This window comes from Ambystoma mexicanum, chromosome 12 (assembly GCF_040938575.1).
Source record: "Ambystoma mexicanum isolate Mex_15411 chromosome 12, UKY_AmexF1_1, whole genome shotgun sequence".
NCBI classification, from domain to species: domain Eukaryota; kingdom Metazoa; phylum Chordata; class Amphibia; order Caudata; family Ambystomatidae; genus Ambystoma; species Ambystoma mexicanum.
In genome coordinates, this window is record NC_090936.1 from 1,099,189,410 (window position 1) to 1,099,213,732 (window position 24,323).

Consider the following 24,323-nt stretch of genomic DNA (forward strand, 5'->3'; position numbering starts at 1 on the left):
GCCACATCTTAACCATCGGTGTTACAGTTTTTAGGTGTAAATTTGAACATTAGCTTAACTTTGACTACAATCATTGGACAACCTTTCCCCACTCCCTCCACCCCTCCCGGTTCCCCGATGGCACGGATCGGTCCATCTGTTTTCCAAAGGGATTGTTGTGTTCTGGCTAGTTAGTTCCGGCATGGAAGCAGAGTTTCTGGGCTTGGCTTGTCAGTGTTCAGTTTTGGATCGCTCTTAGCAGGTTTGGCCTAAAAAAATATGCTTCTCTGTCTCTGAGATAGTCGAAGAAGGGGTCCCAGATTGCTCAAAATTTTAGGTACTTGCTGTCTTTCAGGGCCCCTACCTTTTCCATGGCCGTTACGTTCCATATTTGCACCCACCAGCATGCTGTTATTGGGCCGTCTGGGTTTTTCCATGCTTGTGCCAGGGTCATCTTAGCTGCCATTAGCAGGTGGGTGATAATTGTTGCGTTGTTGCCAGTTGCCGCGTATACATCTTCGACCGTAATGCCCAGGAGTATGACGTTTGGTGCTGCTGGCAGTTGTTTTGCTGTGATTTCCTTTATGTGGCCCAGAACTTCCTTCCAGTACATGGCCGCCTTGGGGCAGGACCACCACATGTGGTACAAGTCACCCCTGCCTCCGCATTTCTTCCAGCACGTGGGTGGGTAATTGGGGTTTATCTTGTGCAACCTTAGGGGTGTCAGGTACCACCTAAAGCATATCTTGTGTGCAGTCTCTCTAATGGATGTGCATCTGGAGGATTTCTGTGCTCTTCTCCAGATTTGGGTCCACTCTTCCTTGGTGATGGAGTCGCCTATGTCTTTTGCCCAGTTGTCCATGTATGGGAAGGAGTCACTCTCTTGTGCACTGTCCAACAGCTTGTATATTTTGGCGACAGCTCCTGCTTTGTCCCCTTCGTGTAGCATTAGTTCCAGGCCCACCGGTACTCTCGTAGCTACTTTCTTGATTTCCTTGTGTGTTATCCAGTGCTGAACCTGAATGTAGGTATATGTGTCTGTTTCCCTTACCCCAAATTTCTGTTTGCACTCCTCGAACTGTAAAGGGTGTCCCTCCTGAAAGAAGTCCTTCAAGTATAGTGTTTGTTCCTGTCCCCAGTTCTTCCAGAAACTGGGCCGTTTGCCCTGTGAGAAATTTTGGTTATGTGCCATTAGGGTGAAGGGGCCCAACCCCGGGGAGATGTTCCATTTTCTCAGTGCTCGGTCCCAGCCTTTCAGTGAGATCTTGGTTGTTTCGAGCAGCCGACCCTCAGCTTCGCTATCATTCACCCGCAGCCCATGTAGAGTTCCCAGCGGGATTGTGGTTACCCCCTGTTCGATTCCCACCCATCCTTTTGACTTGTCCGTTCCCTCCCAGGCTAGCATTGGTGCTATTTGTGCGGCAAGGACATATCTCTCCACGTCCGGGACCCCCAGACCTCCCAAGCACGGAGGCCTAGTCAGAATTATTTGATGGATTCTAGCTTTCCCTTTGTGCCATATGAAGGTAGTCAGGTCACCTTGTAGTGCTTTGCTTATTTTTGGGGGGACCTCTATTGGGAGCGAGCTTACGGGATATAGCAGGCGTGGTAGCAGGGTCATTTTGAGTGCTGCAATGCATGCGAACCAGGATAGTTCTTGGGTGTCCCACCTATGTAGGTCCTCCCTCAGTTGTTTCAGCAATGGGGTTATGTTTGCTCCGAAGAGGTTTTTATGACCCTTTGTTAGTTGGATCCCCAGGTATTCTATTGATTCCTTTTCCCATGTTAGCGGATATCTTAACCCCAGGGCTTCAGCCACCTCTTCCCTCTCTGTGATATTCAGGGCCTTAGATTTAGTGAAGTTTATGGTGAATCCTGATATCTGTGCAAATTCTTGTAGGGTATTGAGTGCTCTTGGGAGTGTGTTCTTGGGGTCCCCGAGGAAAAGCATTAGGTCATCCGCGTATAGTGCTATCTTATGTGTGGTTCCCTCGCATTTAACCCCTTGTATGGCGGGATCTTGCCGTATCGTTTCCGCTATGGGCTCCATAGCCATGGCGAAGATTAGGGGCGAAAGTGGGCATCCCTGTCTTGTCCCTCTGCATATTCTGATTTTCGACGTGGGGTTCCCATTAACCATAAATGTCGTGCTTGGGAGGCGGAAGTTTGCTAGAACCATTCTGCCAAAATTGGGGTCGCATCCGAATTTCTGCAGCACCAGTTCCAGATATCTCCAGTCCAGGCTGTCAAATGATCTCCTGGCATCTAGGGCAGCTATGGAGAACCTTTGTCCTGTCCTGCTTCCCAGATCTTATATATCCACTGCCCGTCTAATATTGTCTTGGGTATGTCTCCCTTTTATGAACCCAGCTTGGTCGGAGTGGATTATTTTGAGCAGGACCTCGGCGAGTCTAGTTGCGAGGACCTTGGCATAGAGCTTGGCGTCGGTATTGAGTAGGCAAATCGGCCGATAACTGGTGCAGTCCGTGGGATCTTTACCCAGTTTGAGTATTAGAATAGTGGTGGAGTCTCCCATGTCTGATGTGACTGAGCCGCTGTCTCTTATATGATTGAATAATTTTGTTAGAGGGCCTAGCAGTTGGTTGCGGAATGTTTTGTAATAACCGCACCAAGTCTGTCCAAGCCTGGGGCTTTATTGGGGGCATTGCTGTTATAGCATCACTAATTTCTTGTGCCGATATGGGGGCTTGCAGAGCTTCGTTATCTTCCTTTGTGATCTGGGGGAGGGAGATCCTCCAGAGATGATCTCTCTGTGTTTGGTGATTTAAATGTTCGCTTTCTAGCAGTCCCTGGTGAAATCTTTCCATTATCTCGAGTTTCCCTTTCTCTGTTGCGCATAGACCCCATTTTTCGTCTTTTATTTGGACTATGTAATTACGGGAGTTTTGTTTGCGGAGTTTGCCTGCTAGGAACCTGTTTGCTTTACTACCCTGGGCGTACTATGACTGTTTGGTGTTAATCAGTGCTTGTGCTGTGCGTTCTGCCATGTGTGCTTCACACTGGGCTCTTGCTCTCCGGACCGCTCTGAGTGTTTTTTGGGATTGCCTAGTTTTGTGTTGGGTTTCTGCGTCATTTAGTGCTGCTTCCAGGTTCTTTTTAATGAGTTCTCTTTCCCTCAAGTACGCTATCGTTTGTGAGATAAATTTACCCTGGATCACTGCCTTCCCGGCATCCCAAATTACCCCCCAGTTTGTCTCCCCATTATCGTTTTCTTGGAAGTAATTATAAATCGACACTTCTATATTTGCTCTGAGGGCCAGGTCCTTCAGGATCATCTTGTTAAGTCTCCAGGCTCTACGGCTTTTGTAGATGGTTCGTGCCATTTCCATTTGAACCAGTACTGGTGGTCCGACACATATTGGACCTCTATTTAAACTTTGCTAATACACAGGATCAGGGCGGAAGAGACCAGCACCATGTCGATTCTGGAGTACCCCCTATGGACCGCAGAATAGTGGGTGAATTCTCTCTGTTGACCGGGAAAGAACCTCCATGTCTCTATCACCCCAAGGTCTCTGAAGAGTTTGCCCAACGCCTGCCTGTTTCTTGCATCTGCTGCCGTGGATGGGAGAGTTTTGTCCCGTGCGGGGTCCATGACACAGTTAAAGTCGAACCCGATTATTATCTGGCCCTCACACCAGCCCCCCAGAGTTTTTAGGATATCCCTCAGAAATAAGTCCTGTCTCTCATTCGGGGCATAGATCGCAATTAATGTGTATAGTTGTTCCTGTATAATCCCCTTTAGTATTAAGCACCTCCCTTCCGGGTCCCTGTAAATTGCCCGTTTTTTAAATATCAGATTGACTCCAATCAGTATGGCTACTCCTTTGGGCTTCCTCCCACCCGAGGCCAAGTATTGTCGGGGGAACGCTCTAAGTTTCAGTCTTCCTTCGTCCTCAGGGAGGAGGTGTGGTTCTTGTAAAAAGGCGATTGAGGTCTGCAAGTCTGAGTCTCGTCAGGATGGAGCGGCATTTGACTGGCAAATTTAGGCCTTGTACATTGAGCGAAACCAAGTTCAGATCAGCCATTTATTTTGTGTTTGTGTTCCTTTGTCTTCCAGTGTGCTTCCTTCGGTCGTTTCTTCCTTCCTTCCTTGCCTTTACTGATCCGTGCCATCCCCCCAACTTGCTGAACTTTATGAATCTCCCAGTCCCTTGCCCCTGCCCCCCAGTACCCCTCAGATCAAAGTTCCTTGGAACTTCCTCTGTGCCTCTTCTTGGGCGGTGGGTATCACCTTTCCTCCAACGTATGCGCCGCCAGGACTTGTGTCCGTCCTGCTTTGGTTCGAAGATGGTTTGTCTCTTCACTCCGTCGAGGATAATGTTGTCCTTTGACATGCGTCGCTTTTGGTCTTTTCCTTTGTTCCGGGGTCGCTCTGAGCGTTTCTTGGTTGATCCCTCCAGGGGGACGTGGTCATTTTGGTTGATGGCTTTTCCCTTTGCCCTCCGCGCCACGCTCTTAGTTGGGGCAGCTGACCATTCCCACTGTCTAGAGTTCCCACTTCTTAGGCTGCTCGCAGGTGGTGATGCGCTGTTGTTTGCCCTCCCAGGCGATCTGCAGTCCGAAGGGGTGTGCCCATCTGTAGGTAATTCCTTTGGATCTTAATGCCTTTGTTACCGGAGCCATTAATCTTCTCTTTTGTAGGGTAGACCGGGCCAGATCTTGGAACAGATGGACTTGGGCCCCGTTAATTGTGACCGGTTGTGAGTTTCTTGTTGCCCGGAGGATTTCCTCCTTCAGCGTGTAGGACATCATCGCTAGCAGCACGTCCCTTGGTCTGGCTCCTGGCTCTTTTCTTGGGGGGCCAACTCTGTGCACTCTGTCTATGAGTATGTCTTCTGGCTGTGTGCCTGGTCGGAGGCTACTGAAGCATGTTTGCATGGTCTCTTTTAGGTCTCTGTCGCCAATTGTCTCGGCTGAGCCCTTGACCCTTATGTTGGATCTTCGGGATCTGTTTTCCAGATCCTCTGTCTGGAGTTCCAAATTGTGCGTTGCTCTGGCAATCTGTTCCAGTAATGCGCTAGACTGTTTTGAGTCTTCGGCGATTTCCGAGAGCCCCGCTTCCGCTGTGTCTACTCTTTCTCCTAGGTCCATGATGTCCCTTTTTACCTCCTGAATGGAGGGCAAAGTTCCTCCCTTATTTTCCCTAGTTGGTCTTGGAGGGACTCCATCATCCGGTTCTCCATTCCCTGAAGACATCCTTTGAGATTCTCTTTATTCAAAATAACATATCTTTTTAAGCAGTGGAAATTGGTTTTAAGACTGTAGTTGATAGTTTACAGAATGTATGTGATGAATGATCTATATTTAGTTAGCTAATTTTCCCTTGAAATGTGTTCTGTTAAAATAGCATGTTGTGTATATTTGGTAAATTAATGTTCTCATAATTTCCAATATAGCCTTTCTCCAGCTCTAACTTACTCCTTCTCTATTTTCGGTTCTGAGAATCTTGGTTTTAACTTACTCTATTGCCATGCTTTTCACATAGCCATTGTTACTTGTGTTTGCAAAGTGACAGGGAGGAATGTATGCACACATTCCGAGCTTTCAACAGCCATTAACGTTGGTCATTTAAAATTCAACATAGTCTTGACATCTTGCAGCTTACTTGCTGATTGTATATTCTTTGTCCATATATGGTGAATACAGAAATGTTATCTAATTTCCTTTCATTTATCATTTTCTACTAGGTTTCATCCTATATATCAGAGCATTTCAACCAAGTGTGGCTTCAAAGAAGCAGACAAACGCATTATACTTTTTTGTAGTTAAAAAGAAACAACAAAAGAGTTGCTTCGTTGTGAAAGAAGATGTGCCCCCTGCTCCCTCCGACCAAGGAATGTTGTATATGAATATCAAATCCATTAGGACTATTTGTTAAGAGTACCGTTGATGAGCAGAGCTGGCAGGCATTGATGATGATCAGAATGTAGGCCATTTCCCAAGACTAGCATGGTGTGAAACAACGAAAGGCCAAGGCTTATCATTCTTCAGACTCTGTGGTAATGGAAATCTAGTGTTGATAAGGCCATGTCAGACATTCTAGAATATAACGGGAGGAGCTTGAACTTAAATATGTTATCTGATACCAGTGCCTTTGTTCTCTAGCCATGCTGGGATCAAGTAAGGAATATGCCAAACCTAAAGGACACTAGCAGGCACTTTGAAGTTCATCAAGAATAGGATGCTAATGACCAAATCAATGAAGATTGTTGCTGCAACAAAGTACACCAGTTCTAAGCAATCATTCGATAATTGCCAGTGTATTTGTAACTTTTTGCATGCTCTGCATGAACAGGCAGAAATCCAGGGTGCAGATGAAAAGTTCCAATTCAAGTTTCCTCAGCTATTGTTTATTTTACCATCAAATTTCCTATTGGAAAACATATTACAAAAGAATTGGTGTCGGACCCTATTTTACACTGAAGAGAAAGTCATGATCACGGAAATAGGTGTGACACACTGAGGGACATTTGGCTGTCGGCTCAGCGGGAGCACTTTTTGCTGACGTTTCAGAAAATGGGCCTGACACTCCCAAGTTTTGGTGTCACGCTTCAACAGTCTCCAAGAGCTTTAACTTCTGATATAAGTTTGATCAAGAATATGTCCTCCACAGACACCTCTACAAAACAGAAGTTGAACATGTGTGTTCACTTGACAGTGTTGCAACTTCGGGGACCATCATGATGGCATTCATGCCAACGTGCTGCAAAAAAACACAATGGGTCTACTTTGGCTTCCATCTACTTAGTGAGGAGCCTCATTAGCAATGCTCAGGATTTAAAGTGTACTGCCTTGGGCAACATTGGCAAGCTGCAACTGGGATCATATTGATGAGGACCAACCAATCCACACTGCTGATCTCTGCATTTATTCTGCTTCATCAGTTTTACCTGCTGCTCTCTACACAGACGGAGGAAGCCACCAATTTTTTGTGAATGATTTTAAAGAACGTTTTCTACCCCTTTCAAAAAGGCTGCAGACAATTTAGTGTCCATGAACGTCAACGGAGCCTCCAAAGGTATGGCAAGGAACAATCCAGATCCACATGACTAATCTAGACACCAAGCCAATGCTTTGTTACATAAATCAAACAAGACGTACAAGTGTAAAAATTTCAGGTGCGTTATGGACCAAAGCACTGCATGGAAGCTTGCTTGAATGCAAGGAAAGGATATTTTAAGATTAAATGGATATATGAACAAGCATCTTCTTCAAATCAGATTTGAAGTCATTCAAGGGGTATTTTATTTGTCAAGAACAGTAACATGAGTGTTTTTGACTCTTGGACACTTAACCTGAATTTTGCATCAATCTTATTTTCCAAGTTGAACGCCTGTATTTTTTTCAGTGTCGACCGGCTTTGTTATTTCCTGAATTTTCTTTTGCAATTGCTAGACAGTAAAAGGCAATCTTTCTGAAAAAGCTTTGTTTTGTATTTACTTGTATTATCTGTATTTACTTTAGAATATTTGTAGATACATTATTGGACATAATATTCGTTGCAACTATTGAACCAGCACTTGCCTTAAATAGTCATGTGCATAAAATATCTCGCATCCATACAATCTTGTTTTAAAATTAAACACAGGTATGGGAAGAGGGGATAGGGTACAGGGATTACATGGGATGATGTGGAGTGTTGGTATTCTAGAGTAGAGTATTGAAAAATGGGACTGAATGTTCCAAATAAAAGTCAAATTCATCTAACTTAAAAGTTCTCTATGGGTTGCATGCAAAAAAGTAGAGCTCATGTGTCATGTCTTTCGCTCTTGAAACTGTGGTTTCCCAGACTCAGACACTTGTCACACTATATGTCTGTCAAACGTTTTATTAAAACAAAGGTGGTTAGTTACTAATGGCTGTTACATTTCAGTCTATTTTGCCCTTGGTAAAATGTAATTTATTTGGTTCTCGGCCTTTGTGTAGCACTTGCACGCTACTTTTTCCAGAGTGCACACTTAAGATTAACACATTTTACTTGGGACATTTTTCACAAGTGGTGTGATATATTCACTGTTGGAAGTGTAGTTTAGTTCCATTTGGTGGCTTTGGTGCTATGCAAGGACCTATGTATTCACATAGATGAATTATTGTGTTATGCGGTGGTGGATCAAATATTTGTCATATTAATTTGGTATTGGTATAAAATGAGTGGCACAATTACATCTAATATTGCACCAGTTGGAGTTTACAATATGAAATTCGAGGGGATTGGGTCCTCCGACGTATTCCATATCTATGACATGTAATCACCACAGCTGTGCTGCTTCGGAAACTTTTTTCTGCGTCCTGCGTCGATGACGTCGATGTGCCGTCATCGAGGGCCTCCTCTGACGTCCGACGTCATCCGATGTGATAAGTAGGACGCACGACGCCCGTAGCCTCAGTTCCGTTTTTTCCGCGAACGTGTTGCTTCGTGATTCTCGGTTCACGCCTCGACTCTTTGGAGTTCTGTTCTTCTCGGTTCTTCGAACCTGTTCGTTTTGTGCAAATCTTCGTGTGAAGATGTCTTCTACTTCGTCTTCGACCCCGCGTTCGGGTTTCAAGAAGTGCGGGGAGTGTGGGTCCAAGATGTCGGTGACGGACTCGCACGACGCCTGCCTCTGGTGCCTCGGGGTGGCCCACGACACGGATGACTGTATCGACTGCCAGTCGCTCACGTCCAAAGCCTTACGCGAACGTAAGAAGAAGTTGTCGGTAGGCCGGGTGTCCAAGCCCAGGAAGTCGAAGTCTGCGGGGCTTTCGACGGATGATTCGAGGGGTGACTCTCCGCGTCATCGTCGGAAGTCTCGTGGGTCTCCTTCTAGGAGTCGGTCTCGCCACTCCTCAGCCTCTTCGAGGCGTTCTCGGAAGCGCCGACACCGGTCGTCTTCCAGGTCCTCCTCGGAGGACTCTGCCCGGCACGTCGCTTACCCCACCAGCCGTGCGACGCCGGAGGAATGGGCTTCCTTCGGGAAGAAAATGCTGGCGATTCTTGAGTCGCAGGGTACTAAGCCGTCCGCGCCCCCGAGTGGGGTCGGTCGTGAGAGGTCGAGAGACACCGCTCGCAAGAGTGGTCGGCACGAGTCACGGGAGAGGTCCCGTTCGGACAAGGAGACTCGTTCTTGCCGTACCCGTTCCAGGTCCCGGTCCTCGACGCGTTCGAGACCGTGTGCACCTGTGAGGTCTTCGAGGAAGACATCGACGTCTGAGGCGTCGACAGGCATTCTCGAGGCTCCGGCTTCGAGGAAGTCATCGAGGCCGTCGACGCTCGGGTCGTCGAGGGACACGCTCGGGGCTCCGGCCTCGAGGGCTGTGTCGACGCCGCCGATGCTGGAGGCGCTGCGTCTGACATCGACGCCGATTTCCTCGGCGCCGATGCCGGTTCTCTCTGCGCCGATTCGCGCGACGCCATCGACGCCTTTCGTGTCGGAGGTACCCCGTGGCACGGGAGAACCCCCTAGGAAGGCTCTGGTTAAGAGCAAGCACTCTCGGGTGCCTTCTTTTCGCCACCTGGACTATATTTCAGAGGTGGATGAGGATTCTGATGGCCTGGTTCCTAGTCAGGTTCCAGATGAAATTGTCTCGGGCCATAGTCAGTTTGACGATTTGAGACAGTCACTGCATGATGCCAATGGACTGGACACCTTTCCGGAGGTGGAGTTTTGTAGGCCTGAGCCTGGCTCTCATGCCGATTCCTCGTACCGGCGCCTTATGGCTAGGGTTTCTGAGTACTTGGGATGGTCTGCTCCCCCAGGGGAGTTTGTGCAGGATGATCTGACGGACATCCTTGATGTTGGTCCCCCAACTGACCCGGTACTGCCGTTCCATATGGCTTTACAGAGAAGGGTGGCGGCGGCTTGGACTGCTCCGGAGAGTCTCCCGGCGGTGGGCAGATCCTTGTCGCGAAAATACCGTCCAGCCAGTAGCGACCCCTGCTACTTGACCAGGCACCCCACTCCGGAGAGTTTGGTGGTGCAGGCGTCCACGGCCCCGGCAAAGCAGGCGTCGTACCCTACCATCCCTCCTGATAGGGACGACAAACGTTTTGATGGCTGGGCGAAGAAAGTGTTTTCTTCTGGTGGTATGGCGCTTCAGGCGGCCAACTCCATTTGTGCTATGTCTCGTTTCACACACACTCTGTGGAACTGTGTTGCGTTGGCGGCTGAACATATTCCCGAAGGGGACGAACGGGATGGTTTCCTTGCTATGGTCCAGGATGGTAAGGATGCCATGTGTGAGTCCGTTCAGTCGGGTTTGGGTTTAGCTGAATGCGTCAGTAGGTCCATGGCGGCGAGCACCGTGATACGCAGGTTTGCGTGGTTGCGGAAGTCGGGGTTTGCTCCTGATGTGCAGTCCCGGCTCCTCAACATGCCCTTTGACGGTGAACACCTTTTTGGCAGCAAGGCTGACGAGAGCCTTGAGAGATTGTAGACCTCAAAAGCTGCAGCGAAGTCGTTGGGCGCTGCAGTTCGCCAACCTCCGCCTTTTCGTCCTAGGGGACAGCATTGGAGGGGTGGTTCCTTTCGCTATTACTCATCCTTCAGTAAAGCGAGAGGAGCTGGCAGTCAAAGAGGCCAACGCAGGGGTACCAGAGGTGGACGACAGGGTACCCGTGGTGCCAAGGCCGCTCGGGCAGTTGCCTCTTTGCCCTCAGGTAACGCCGCAGCCGCTCCGGCTCAGTCGTGAGGCCATGTCCCATGGTTCGCCGGTTGGGGGAAGGCTGGCGCAGCATCTTGTAGAGTGGCAAGCCATTACTTCAGATGTGTGGGTTCTGGAGATCATAACCCACGGCTACTGTCTTCCCTTTCGGCACAGGCCTCGCGACAATCCACCGGGGAACCTCTCTTTGCAGAGTCCGGATCCGCTCCTTGCGCAGGAAATTCAAGCCCTGCTGGAGAAAGGCGCCATAGAACTGGTGCCTGTAGCGGAGAGGAACAAGGGATGGTATTCCCCTTATTTTTTGAGTTTCAAGATGGTTACTCTCTCTCAAGTCCTCCAGGCCCTTCAGCTTCAGGACTGGTTGGTGTCACTCGACCTCAAGGATGCTTACTTCCATGTGCCGATCCATCCCAAGCACAAGAAGTACCTGAGGTTCGCGGTTGGCGACTCGCACTTTCAGTTTTGGGTCCTGCCGTTCGGATTGACCTCCGCCCCGAGGGTTTTCACCAAGCTCATGGTGGTGGTGGCAGCGCATCTCAGGCAAGGGGGGATTCACGTCTACCCCTACCTGGACGATTGGTTGATCAGGGGGAGCTCTCCCGAGCAAGTCCTGGATCATCTGTCCGTCACCTGCCGCTCCCTTCACAGGCTGGGCTTCTCCCTCAATTTAAAGAAGTCCCATTTGACGCCAACACAGCGGCTCCAGTACATCGGAGCAGTGCTCGACACTTCCCTGGGGCAGTGTTTTCCTCCCCAGGTGAGGGCTCTTCACATTCAGCAGATGGTGCACAAGTTTCAGCATGCCCAGACGCTCCCTGCGTTCGAGTTCTTGAGGTTGCTCGGCCTCATGGCATCCTGCATTCTTCTGGTGCCAGAGGCTCGCCTGCGGATGAGATCTTTGCAGTCGGCACTCAAGACGCAATGGTCGCAGTCCTCCGGCAGGATGTCGGACCCGGTTCAGGTGCCGCCCTCGGTCGCCCGGGATCTTCTGTGGTGGGCCGTCGAAGGCAACTTGATGAAGGGGGCTCCATTTTGGCTTCCCTGGCCGGAGGTGACGATCGTGACGGATGCATCCCTCACGGGATGGGGAGCTCATGCCAACGGGCTGACAGTCAGCGGTCGTTGGTCTCCGTCGGAGTCCAGACTCCATATCAATCTTTTGGAGCTGAGGGCCATCAGGCTAGCCCTGAAGGCTTTTCTGCCGACTGTGCGAGGAAAGAGTGTCCTGATCCTGACGGACAATACAGTGGCCATGCACTACCTCAACAAAAAGGGGGGGGCAGGGTCACTTCCTCTGTGCAGGGAGGCGATGCAGCTCGAGTTCTGGGCCATCCAGCAGGAAGTTTCGATCTCGGCAGTTCATCTGGCCGGAGACGAGAACGTGACGGCGGATGCTCTGAGCAGGCAGAGCGCAATCTCTCACGAGTGGGAGGTGGCTCAGGAGATTCTCCTGGAGATCTTTGCCCTTTGGGGGACCCCTCAAGTGGATCTCTTCGCCTCCAGTGTCAACCGGAAGTGCGAAAGGTTTTGCTCGCGGGAATTTCCTCCAAAAGGAGCTTTAGGAGACGCGTTCGTGGTGGAGTGGTCATTCCCGCTGCTGTACGCGTTTCCTCCAGTCCCCGTCATCCCGCAAGTGCTGCGGAGGTTACGGAAGTTCGGTTCCCGGATGATCCTCATTGCCCCGGCGTGGACTCGGAGGAGGTGGTACCTGGACCTTCTCGACTTATCCATCTGCCCTCCACGTCGTCTTCGCTACCGAGACAATCTGCTCTCACGGGAGGGGGGTCAGGTTCTCCATCCTGAGGTCAGATCCCTCAACCTTCACGCTTGGCTTCTGAAAAGTTGAGGTATAAGGATTGGGACCTCCCTGAGGACGTGATGGAGGTGTTGCTTTCGGCCCGAAGGCCAGCAACAAAGTCTCTGTACCGTTGCCGTTGGCGTAAGTTCTGCGACTGGTGCAGTGTTCAGAATGTGGATCCTTTTGCATGTGACATCCCCATGGTTCTGTCCTTTTTACTTTCTTTGGCCCACAGGGGCTTGCAAGTGGGTACCGTTAAAGGTTACCTGGCGGCGCTATCCATCTTTAAGCGCTCGTCTGAAGAGTGTTCTTACTTTAAAATCCCTTTGATTTCACAGTTTCTGAAAGGGCTCACTAATGTGTTCCCTCCGTCACCTTTCCTGGTGCCCGGTTGGGATTTAAACCTTGTTCTTAAGTTTCTTATGGGTGCTCCGTTTGAGCCTTTTCATTCTTGCCCTTTGAGGCTGTTAACTCTGAAAAATGTGTTTTTAGTTGCGGTTACTTCCGCTCGCAGAGTGAGTGAGTTACAGGCACTTTCAGTTAAGCCTCCCTTCACTGTATTTCACAAGGACAGGGTTGTCCTTAGAGTTCGTCCTTCTTTTCTTCCAAAGGTAGTGACGGAATTTCATTTGGCCCAGAAGGTTGTTCTTCCGGCATTCTATCCTCCTCCGCATCCTGGTAAGGAAGAGGAGAGGCTCCATAGGCTTGATCCTAGGAGAGCTTTAAGCTTTTATGTTTCACGCATGTCCCGGGTCAGTGTGGACGATCAACTCTTTATTGGTTTCGCCGGAAAGCGTTTGGGGCAAGCTGTGACTAAACAGACTTTGTCTCGCTGGATTATTTTGGCCATCTCGGAGTGCTACCGCTTGGCGGGTAAGGACCTACCGGCTGGCTTGAAGGCCCATTCTACCAGGGGTATAGCTGCGTCTACTGCCCTGCAGAGGGGTGTTCCTATTCGCAACATCTGTGATGCAGCCACCTGGGCTTCAGTACATACATTTGTACGTCACTATTCCCTCGATTCCATCCGAGCACAGGATCTGGCCTTTGGCAAGGCGGTCCTTTGCTCTGCTATTTGATTGGCCTCCTCCTTGCTCTGGTACTGCTTTGGGAGTCTGTCATAGATATGGAATACGTCGGAGGACCCAATCCCCTCGAAGAACAAGTTACTTTCTTACCTGGTAACGTTCTTTCAATGGGATGGTCCGACGACGTATTCCATATCGCTCCCGCCCTGCCTTCCCTGCTGCAGAATTTCTTTTGCGATTGCAGCTTACGTTCCGCAAGGCTTTGTGTCTGACTGGCAGTTGCCTCGTGTCACACGTTCTGGGGGAAAAACTACAACTGAGGCTACGGGCGTCGTGCGTCCTACTTATCACAACGGATGACGTCGGACGTCGGAGGAGGCCCTCGACGACGGCGCATCGACGTCATCGACGCAGGACGCAGACGCCAAAAAAAGTTTCCGAAGCAGCACAGCTGTGGTGATTACATGTCATAGATATGGAATACGTCGTCGGACCATCCCATCGAAAGAACGTTACCAGGTAAGAAAGTAACTTGTTCTTCTATGTGTGACTAAATTTTGTGTCTTTCTCTCCTCTATGCCCTCTCTTCCTCCCCTTTTTTCCCCAGCGTTATTGCTATTTTGTGTTGGCATTAATTTTTGTTTTTCATCCATATACTGTGCTGAATTATGTTTTTTGATCATGTTGTGCATAACATTTGTGTGGCATCATGAATAATACAAATGGGTGACATTTATTTTCATTGATTCTAACATCTTTCTTTTTTCTTTTGTTATATTCACGTTCAAAAATTCCTCTACATTCTCCCCTAAACCATTGCCGTGACATGAGTTATAAAAATAATATGCAAAGTGTCAGCATTTGGCATTTTTAAAGAAACTGCCAGAATAGCAGTGGTTGATAATAGTAGAGAACAAAAAAGTGACAGACGTTCTGACATCAGAGTCACCAGTCTTCCACTATTTCGTCCTTTCTGGCTTTTCTTTTTTGTAGCAGAAAAAAAGGTCACAGACCCAGCTACCGTCAAGGAGATGGTTGCCTTTGTTTCTTGTAGCAGTACAATGTCAAACCTGGACAAAAAGAACACAAAATCTGGGTCACGTAGTTGTCTTTCCAACCCAGCGACGTTCCAAGATAAGATTAAAACATTGGACCTCAGAGCACTCCCTTCACATGAATCGGCTTTTAAAGATGCCTCATAGATCTCAGATCTTTGGCCTGTGTTGATAACTCCAGTTTAGTGGGATTCAATACAAATCTTTACAGCCTACCTGTATTTAAATCAATAATGTTTGAAATGGCCAGAGTAAGAGGTGGATTACTCAGATTTGAAGTATCTCCATTTCCTGGGATTCAGCCATTCTTATGACTCTCGCTCGCTTTAGGAAGATACCAGCGAAGCTGTGCATTGTGTGTAGATACCGCTTTGCAGTTCCCGCTACTAGATTGTGCTGTTGGTTTCGTCACCTGATTGCTATGCTTGCTGGAGGATCTGACACACCTGTGGAGAGTATAAACTCCCTTATCCAGCGTGAATCGTGCGGAGTGTGCATCGTGTGGAGACGCATTTCTGCAGGCAGGTAGACGTAAGAACATTGTAAGCCCTTTTATTTTCACTTTGTGCTACTATCGACTGCTGCTGTGTATTAATTAAGAAACAAGTTGACTTCTGATGCCTGCCGGCCCTCAGCATCTAATGCTGGCTCGCCTATGAAGTCTACTAAATCTAACTCTACTGTGTGCAATGAAAGCCGGCCAGTGGATATGCTGGGTGGTGTAGAAGCAATGAATGGTGATAAACTTGTAGAAGTGAAAGGAGGATAGCACAGGGGCAACGTGATGGTCTTGGAAGCAAGACAACACAGCAACAGAGGTTCAAATCCCAGATCCGCGCATACAAACCAAACTTGTATCGGTATTAAGCGTGTTATAAAAAATAAAATCAATAATGTCAGAGAAAAGATGGCTGCAGTGGAGACCATCAGGGGACGCAGATGGAATGGCAGCTTAGTCCACCGTCTCCCTCGTCAAGCGGCGAACAACCAGGGATAAAATCAGCCAAACACCGAATTATTATGGTGCAGACACAGAGAAGGTGACCGCAGGAGACCCTGGAGCCACCCTCCAAACGTGGTCAGTTTTTGAGTAGACGAGACAGAGCAGCTGGTGCAATGCCTCCTGCGGACCCATAGCAAGGCTGGCGCAGCACACTCATCAGGGCCAAGAACGCGAGCCATGAGACGACCTCTGGAGTAGCAGAGGAGACCTGACACAGCCATTCCCATAGCAGGGCAGCACAGGGAGGGCCCCCAGCAGTGACGGAACCTAAACCTGGGGATATGGTTAGGTCCTTCAGTGCTCGCTCCCTGGGAACTGATCGGAGACCAATGAAAGCTGAACAACCCCTCTCCGATCCCATCCAGCAAACAGCCGGTACCCCCCACGCCCGAGCAGTAGCACACAGGGTGAGCAGACAAGGAAATCAGTGGGGGAGGGCAGCATTTTAATTGAAGCCAATGGAAAGGGCAGAACAGGCGGCAGGCACCCCCCACTTTGGTGGGCTCAGGATGGTGCACCGATAACCTCTGGATACCAACATTATTGACTGGCCCAGGCCTGTTGGATACAGAGAACTTTTAGGGGGAAGGGCCGGAACCACCCCACCCACGTGAAAAGGCCTACTGGCATGGTCATACCGGAGGGCCGCTACATAGAACTAACGGCACCGGCACAGTATTAAGGACGCTGTTGGACAAACAGAGAACCCGATGACACTTTGCCTTTTCCTGGAGACCCTCCTCTCCACACCAGAAGTATGATTGGAGGGCATTAGTGTACATAAACCCTGAGCAATCACACAAGCAGGGCTAGGTAGAGGCTTTTTCAGCAGTGGGGTCAGGATCGAAGTGTGGAGTCCCTGCCAACAGAACAGGGTCAGACAAGGACTAGCGGCGGGGCCACTGAAGTTCTCCAGCATGGGGTCTGGCATGGATTCACATGCTCATGAATATTCCCCGTCGTCAGGCTGGGAATCCTCGGTAAAGAAAAAACCAGTATCAGTTTCGTTTCTGATCTGTCTTTCGTAGTAGTAACCAATCACTGGTCTCTGCGTCATACTGACCACAGCCAATGACTGCCCTCTACCTAAGCACCGCCTCTGGCAGCCATCTTCAGATTTTTACCGCACGTTCATGTGTTGGGATCCTCGTGCTATTGCTCTCGAGCGTTAGTGCTATTTTTTTCACGGTTTTTCTCAAAAACTTCGTTTTTTCGGTCAAAAGAGCCTCAAGCTCCACCGATTCTCCATCCGATCAACGGGGACCCGTGTCGGATTCGTCTGCGCCCCTCAAGGGTGAAGATTTCGTCGAGCTACGCTTTTGGAGGACTCCAGAAGTTTCTCAGGCCCGGTCATGGCCCAGGAGAAGGGAAGCTCGACGCCCGGAAAGCTGTTCAGGGTCTGCCCTGGATGCCAGCTGCAGAACGTCTTCAAGGAGGACGAACACTCCTTTTGTCTTTACTGCCTACATGAGGACAAAACGCACGTGGAGAAGGACTGTGCGTTTTGCGGCAACATGTCGGAGCGGACCATGAAGGACCGCCATCAACGTCTCGCCAACTGGCTGGGAGGGAAGAGCCCGTCCGGCGAAAAGAAGAGGAAGAAATCCGAGCGGTCTTCTAAGACCTTTGAGGACGCCCCGGCGACGGGGGTCCAACATAAAGCCAAGCACCCGAGTCCGCTGGCACCGGGAGCGCCGAACGGTCGGGCTCTACGGGCGCCAGGCAGGGCGCACCCTCCCCGGCACCATCAACCACGAGCCAACGCTCTGGGTCGGGTAAGAGGAAGGCCGAGCACCCGGCGAAGCTCCTGGAGAGGCCCCGGTCGAGCTCGAAGGCGGAGGGGGAGCGAGGCAGTGTCCCCCCCCTCAAGGATAAGGCGGTGAGCGCACCTAAGGTGGTGAAGGCCTTAATCCATCCGGCCAAGCCCTCTATCGAAACTGTCGCGGCGGCCCTGGCTCAGCCTGTGGAGGCTACACCAGTGGTGGCGACCTCGGGGCTCAGAGTCTCCCTGCCACCTCGGAGGGAGTCCTCTTTTGTGCCCATCGATAGGACCCCCGTGAAATCCCCCGTGGGGAAGAAAAAGGGGGGGGCAGGGCGTCGTCGTAGATTCGGCCTCAACCTCGGAGGAGGAGCTGGTCGAGGTCTTAAGCCACGGCCTCGGCGTGGAAGAAGACCGGCCCGTCGGGATGGATCCCGACGCAGGTGACGACGACATCGTCGAGGGTACCGACGGGGCCCCTGATCGCCCTTCGGATTCCCCTCTGCCGGCGCCGCGAGACAACTCGGCGGCCATTTTGTTGGCTATACAGTCCTTATGCTCAGAGATAAGGACGAGACTACCGTTGCCGACGGAACCTCTCCCGTCGGGGGACCCAGAACCGGGACCTTCTGGTGTTCCCCCTACCAAGAAAAGAAGGATCCACCCTCCGCCTCCTTTTCAGCTGTCGCGCCCCTTCCAGCCCTCCTCCCCGTCCACCCGAGGAGATGATACGGGGACTGACACGGCAGCGACGGGTACGGACGACGAGGTTTACGACGAGGATGTACCGTCGTCGCCTCCCACCAGGGCTTCTCCGCCCGACGAGATTGGATCGTTCCACTCCATGATCACCAGGGCATCCGAGCTTTTCCAACTCTGCCCTGAGGAGAAGAAGAAGGAAGGTTTCCTTTATCAGCGGCGCAAGGCCAAGAGGAAGACGGTCCTCGCAGTGCCTCTATTGGACGACATTTGGGATGAGGGCCTCTCCCTCCTCAAGAACCCTTCCACGACGCCAGCTAGAAGAGACCGGTACGAGAAGAAGTACCGGGTCCCGGACACGGCCCCCCTGTGCCTCCGGGCGCAGCCTACCCCGGACTCCGTCGTCTCCGCGGCGGCCAGGAAAAAAGCGGGGGGGGGGGGTGCGGCCTCCACATCGACTTCCCCACCGGACGGCGAGGGAAAGAAATTGGACGCTATGGGACGCAGAGTCATCTCGTCTGCGGCGACGACGATTAAAGCGGCCAACGCCTTGGCTATCATGGCCCGCTACGACAGGGAGCTCTGGTACAAACTGGCTCCCCTGCTGGACTTCTTGCCGGACGACAAGAGGGCAGAGGCCCTGGAGATCCTGCAGGAAGGTGAGGTGGCTTCGGACCACGACATTACCGTTGCAACGGACATCGCCGACACTGGGTTCCGCCAGTTGGGCAACGGCGTTTGCCTTAGGCGGCGTGGATGGCTCAAGGCTACGGACTTCCGTCAAGACGTTCAGACCAGAGTCCTGGACATGCCCTTCGATGGGAACAACATGTTTGGGAAAACAGTGGACGATTCCCTTCAGGCCATTAAAGCGGACACTGAGACGGCCCGGGCCCTTGGAGTTCTGCAACAACGACGGACGCCCTTTCGGAGCAGCGGAGGCAAGGGCGCCTCCAAAAGTTCCGGCGGCGGTTTCTCCACCTACCGTCAAGCGGCCCGCTCGTCGGCTCAGGAGGCCTACAGAGGACGAGGCAAGTCTGGCGGACCCCGCCGTCGTCGCCAAGGAGGTCAAGGCGGCAAAGCCTCGTCGAAGCAGGATTGAACCGGCCGTGGGGTCGGGCCCCCACTGAAGCACCCCGGTGGGAGGCCGGCTGGCGAGCTTCGTCAGCGTGTGGGAGTCCATCTCCACCGACCGTTGGGTGCTGGATGCCTTGGCCCGGGGCCACGCGCTCGAGTTTCAAAGAAGGTGTCCGCGCGTCCCCCCCGTGGCCAGGAAAGAACTTCACGTCCCTCAACTTCTCCTGGAGGTAAATCTGAACAAGTTCATCAAGGCGCAAAAGTTCCGGATGGTCACCCTCCAGCACGTCCTGGGTCAGCTGGAGGAAGGAGACTTCCTGTCGTCGTTGGATTTGGAGGATGCCTACTTCCATATTCCCATCCTAAAGGGGCACCGAAAATTCCTCAGGTTTGTGGTCCAAGGGCGTCATTACCAGTTCAAAGCCCTCCCCTTCGGTCTACGGTCGGTACCCAGGGTGTTCACCAAGTGCCTCGCACCGGTGGCGGCGCAGCTGCGCCGCGAGGGGATCCACGTCTACCCCTACCTGGACGACTGGCTCATCCGAGCCAAGACGAGGGAGCTTGCGTGGTTCACACGGCAAGGACCGTCCAACTTCTCACGGACCTGGGATTCTCCGTGAACTACGCCAAATCCCACCTGGTACCCGCGCAAGACGCTCTGTTTCTGGGAGCGAGGCTCAACACAGTGTCCCTTCTGGCCTCCCCGTCGGAGGAGAGGACCAGGACCATCCTGGGCAAGGTGCAGCGGATGTTGGTGGCCGACGCGGCCAAGGTGAGGTCCATCAAGTCCCTCCTCGGAATGATGTCTTCCTGCATCTACCTCATTCCCATGTGCAGGCTCCGGATGCGCCCGTTGCAGGAGTTCCTGGACGCGCGCTGGATCCAAACGACGGGCAGTTTCGAGGAAAGGATCACACTCGACGAGAGTTTCCGACGAGCGATCCGGTGGTGGGGCACCCGCGCGCATCTGACGGCGGGCATGGACTTCCAGACCCCAGCCCACCGGGAGACAGTGACCACGGATGCCTCCCTGGAAGGGTGGGGAGCGCACACCGAAAATCTGCACGCAAGAGGCCTTTGGCTCCCGACGGAGAAATCCCTACATATCAACGTCCTGGAGCTCCGTGCAGTGTTTTGGGCCCTCAGGTCCTTCCTTCCGTCCCTCAAGGGCAAGGTGGTGAGGATCTTCACCGACAACACCACCACCATGTTTTACATCAGGAAACAGGGCGGAACCAGGTCCCCAGCACTGTCCAAGGAGGCGCAGGACCTGTGGCATTGGGCCGTCGCCCAAAGGATATTTCTGGTGCCGTTTCATCTGGCAGGGATAAAAAACACCATCGCCGACTCACTCAGCAGGGAGCTGCGCTCGTGCCACGAGTGGGAGCTACGGCAGGATCTAGTGGATCGCCTCTTCCGACGGTGGGGCACACCCCAGATCGACCTGTTCGCGACGGCGACGAACTCCAAGTGCCTGAGGTTCGCCAGCAGGTTTCCCCAGGCGAGGAGCATGGGCGATGCCTTCTCGTTCCCCTGGGAGGGCCTGTTCCTCTACGCGTTCCCTCCTTTGCCACTGCTAATCCGGCTTGTCAACCAGCTCAAGAGGTCACGGTGCAGGATGATCCTCGTCGCACCTGCGTGGCCGAGGCAGATATGGTTCCCGGACCTTCTGGACTTGTCAGCGTCCCCGCCAATCAAGCTGCCGGTGGACGCAGATCTACTCTCCAGGGAAGGAGGCGCCATCCTCCACCACGACCCGAAATCGCTGAACTTGCAGGCCTGGCTCCTGCAGCGCTAGAGTTTGGAGGATACGACATACCGGCCGACTGCAGAGAGGTTCTTGCGAAGGCCAGGGCGTCCTCGACTCTTAAATGCTACGGACACAAATGGAAGAGGTTCTCTGTCTGGTGCCTCGCACAGAAGATTAACCCTCTACGGATTACGGCTCCCCAAGTACTGCCGTACCTGCTGACGCTGGCCAAAGCTGGACTGGCACACGCGTCCATCAAGATTCATCTTGCTGCGATCTCCCGATACACCAGAACCACGGGCCGGACGTCCTTGTGGTCTCATCGTCTGGTGAAAGAGTTCATGAAGGGACTGTTCAGATCGTTCCCGCCGGTGAAGGCGCCGGCCCCGGCGTGGGAGGTCAATGTGGTGCTGACCAAGCTCATGGGACCTCCGTTCGAGCCTCTGCACTCGGCCCAGTTGAAGTTTCTGTCGTGGAAAACAGCATTTCTTGTGGCCATCACCTCCGCACGACGGGTGGGAGAGATCCAGGCCCTTTCCTGCAAGGCCCCGTACTTGACTTTTCACGACACGAGGGTAGTGCTCAGGACGCACCCCTCCTTCATGCCCAAGGTACCGTCGGACTTCCATCTCAACGAACCCTTGGTGTTGCCTGTGTTCTTCCCGTCGCCTTCGTCGCCGGCTGAGAGGACTTTGCACTCGCTGGATGTGGCTAGAGCGCTGAAGTTCTACGTGGACCGCACGAAGTGTTTTCGGAAGACGTCACAACTCTTTGTGAATTTTGGACCTGTCAATCAGGGGAAGGCTCTCTCGAAGGCTTCCATTTCCAGATGGCTCTCCGGCTGTATCATGTACTGTCATCGGTTGGCAAACCGACCGCTGCCTGGCCGTCCGAGAGCCCATTCCACCAGAGCGATTGCAGCTACCACAGCGTTCCTTTCTGGTGTGCCCCTGCTGGACATATGCAGGGCTGCTACGTGGAGGTCGACGCACACCTTCACGAAATTCTACTGCGTCGATCGGGATTCCAGGGAGGAGTCCAGGGTCGGCCAAGCAGTGCTGCGCAACCTGTTCGCCTGAGGTGAGCCTGGTGAGGAGGTAAGATGCTTAATGTTGAGTTTGATGTAATGCTTAATGTTGAGCCTTTGCCACCTCCCGTGGTTGTGCATGTGTGTACTGCTATGTATTCTTTATTCATGAGCATGTGAATCCATGCCAGACCCCATGCTGGAGAAGGAACAAGTTACTTACCTGTAACTGTTGTTCTCCAGCATGGGTCTGGCATGGATTCACATGCGAACCCGCCCGCCTACCCCTCTGCGGCTCTTCACTTGGTCATACTGCCACTTCACGTGCTTCCAAATCTGAAGATGGCTGCCAGAGGCGGTGCTTAGGTAGAGGGCAGTCATTGGCTGTGGTCAGTATGACGCAGAGACCAGTGATTGGTTACTACTACGAAAGACAGATCAGAAACAAAACTGATACTGGTTTTTTCTTTACCGAGGATTCCCAGCCTGACGACGGGGAATATTCATGAGCATGTGAATCCATGCCAGACCCATGCTGGAGAACAACAGTTACAGGTAAGTAACTTGTTCCTTACACAAGCTGGACCCCAAAATGGTGAAGACGCTGCAGAGCTTCTGCAGAGACGCTACAGAGCCCACAATGGCCCAGATGGACAACTTGTAGCCTGTAGTGGGCGACGACGCAGAGGGCTCAACCAAAGCGGACATACGTATGCTCCTGGAGGAGATCAGATCTATAAAGTGCGGCCTCACACGGGGGACCTGAAGAAGAAAGTGGACAAGGTCGAAGATGAGCTTGAATCCATTGAAAATAACCATCAGCTGACTTGATAGTAATGCTCATGAAGGCCGCACGGAGGAGCTGGAGCAAAAAGAAAGAGATCCTGCTCTCAAAGTTGATAACTTTGAGAACTGCAAAAGGCGGTCCAACAATAGAATAATGGGCATGAAGGAAACACAGGCTGAATCGGTGACCACTCTAGAACAGCGAGTAAGAGCGCTCATCAATGGGCTTTATGACTACCCGCCCATTCCGGAGATCATATTCGATAGAGTCCACCGTGGAGGAGGCCCACCGAATGGACCGTGCTCAGTACTGGTGAAATGCCAATATTACAATCAAAAGTAGGACATATTGCAAAGGGCCAGATCGAAGGTGAACATAACCTTTGAGGGCTCACAGATTTGCCTTTACCAAGATCTTTCCTCCATGACGCTGAACAAAAGGCGGGAATGTTGACCATTAACTCAATTGCTAAGGGAACAAGATATACGCTACTGCTGGGATTCCCATTCGCTCTGACCTTCGAACACCAGGGCGAAGATTACAGGGTCACCACACAGGAACAGGCGGACGGGGTCCTGAAACACCTGAAGACAGAGTGCAGAAAACCAGACACAGTAAAAGTAACCCAAGGACCCAAGCACAGGGTATGGGCCCCGTGAACAGCGCTCAAAAAGGGGCCGGCTGTCAGGCTCAAGAAAATACAGTAGGTTCAATACACCATGAAGCACCCACTCCAATGCCACTCGAACAAAATATAATTGCTTGACTGAACTGATTAAGGGATGAAGGACTCAGAGGGGCACACCATGCCGCACACGGATGAGCACCACAATATTGACTTATTCTTTTGTCATGGCTTTGCAGTAACAATGTTGATCGCAACAGTAATTCACAGAAACTGGGATCTATTTGCCACAGGGTGAGAGGCTGCTATAGGTTGGCCCTCCTTTTGCAGGTTGTCTGCAGTCCTGAAGATTCACCTTTTTCTCTGTCTTATCGAGGCGCAAGGGAGGCACAGACGAAAGCTGGTCCATGAAGCAACAACCAAGGTGCATGAAGGCAAGGGACCGATGGGCGAGGAGGCATTTCTTTGACGGTATGGGTGGGGGCATGGGTTGGCGGGTGTGCTGGTCAAGTTAATTGCAAAGGTACTCCAACTAGTAAATGTCAGGGGATAGCATTAAGGTTGGGTCCCTGAACATAAAGGGACTTAATTCACCACAGAAGCACTCAATGATGAATATCGGAGCTTGGGGGACATGGCCACCAGCGCCACCGATGTGGCAGCTCTGCTAAGGGCCTCTGTATGACGCCTGTTGATTTGCCTGAATACAGCGTCTCTTTTAGGATGCCTGAGTGCTAATAAGAAATTTCGGATGTCGGAAGGTGTGAGGCAGGCACCGCAGCGAACTACGCCACCAAGCAGCCCAGGGTTTGCTAATGAGACGGAACTTCGCAACAGCGAGCTGAGCGTGGCGTCTCTCCGAAATGGCACCATGCGGCGGTGGGGCAGCGGTGAAGGGTGCCCAGGCCTGTAGCAAACTGGAGTCGACGGTACAGCATTACTGGTGGGACGCCCACAGCTTGATTGGCCAGCTGAAAGGATCACCCTGCTCACCCGGAGTCAGCTGGCAGGCATTGGAGGGACAGGCAACGTGAAGAGCAGAACGAGGGAGAAGTGACCCGACGCATATGT

The 24,323-nt window shown here is 51.8% G+C and overlaps 1 protein-coding gene across 1 annotated transcript in view; it reads left to right on the forward strand.

The window, feature by feature from the left end:
* FBH1 (F-box DNA helicase 1) overlaps positions 1-7,425 on the forward strand; it is a 1,469,681-nt gene extending 1,462,256 nt beyond the window's left edge. The window contains exon 22 of the mRNA XM_069629653.1: positions 5,691-7,425. The gene's annotated coding sequence lies outside the window, so the exon portion shown is untranslated. The remainder of the gene's footprint in view (positions 1-5,690) is intronic.
* Positions 7,426-24,323: the final 16,898 nt, after the last annotated feature.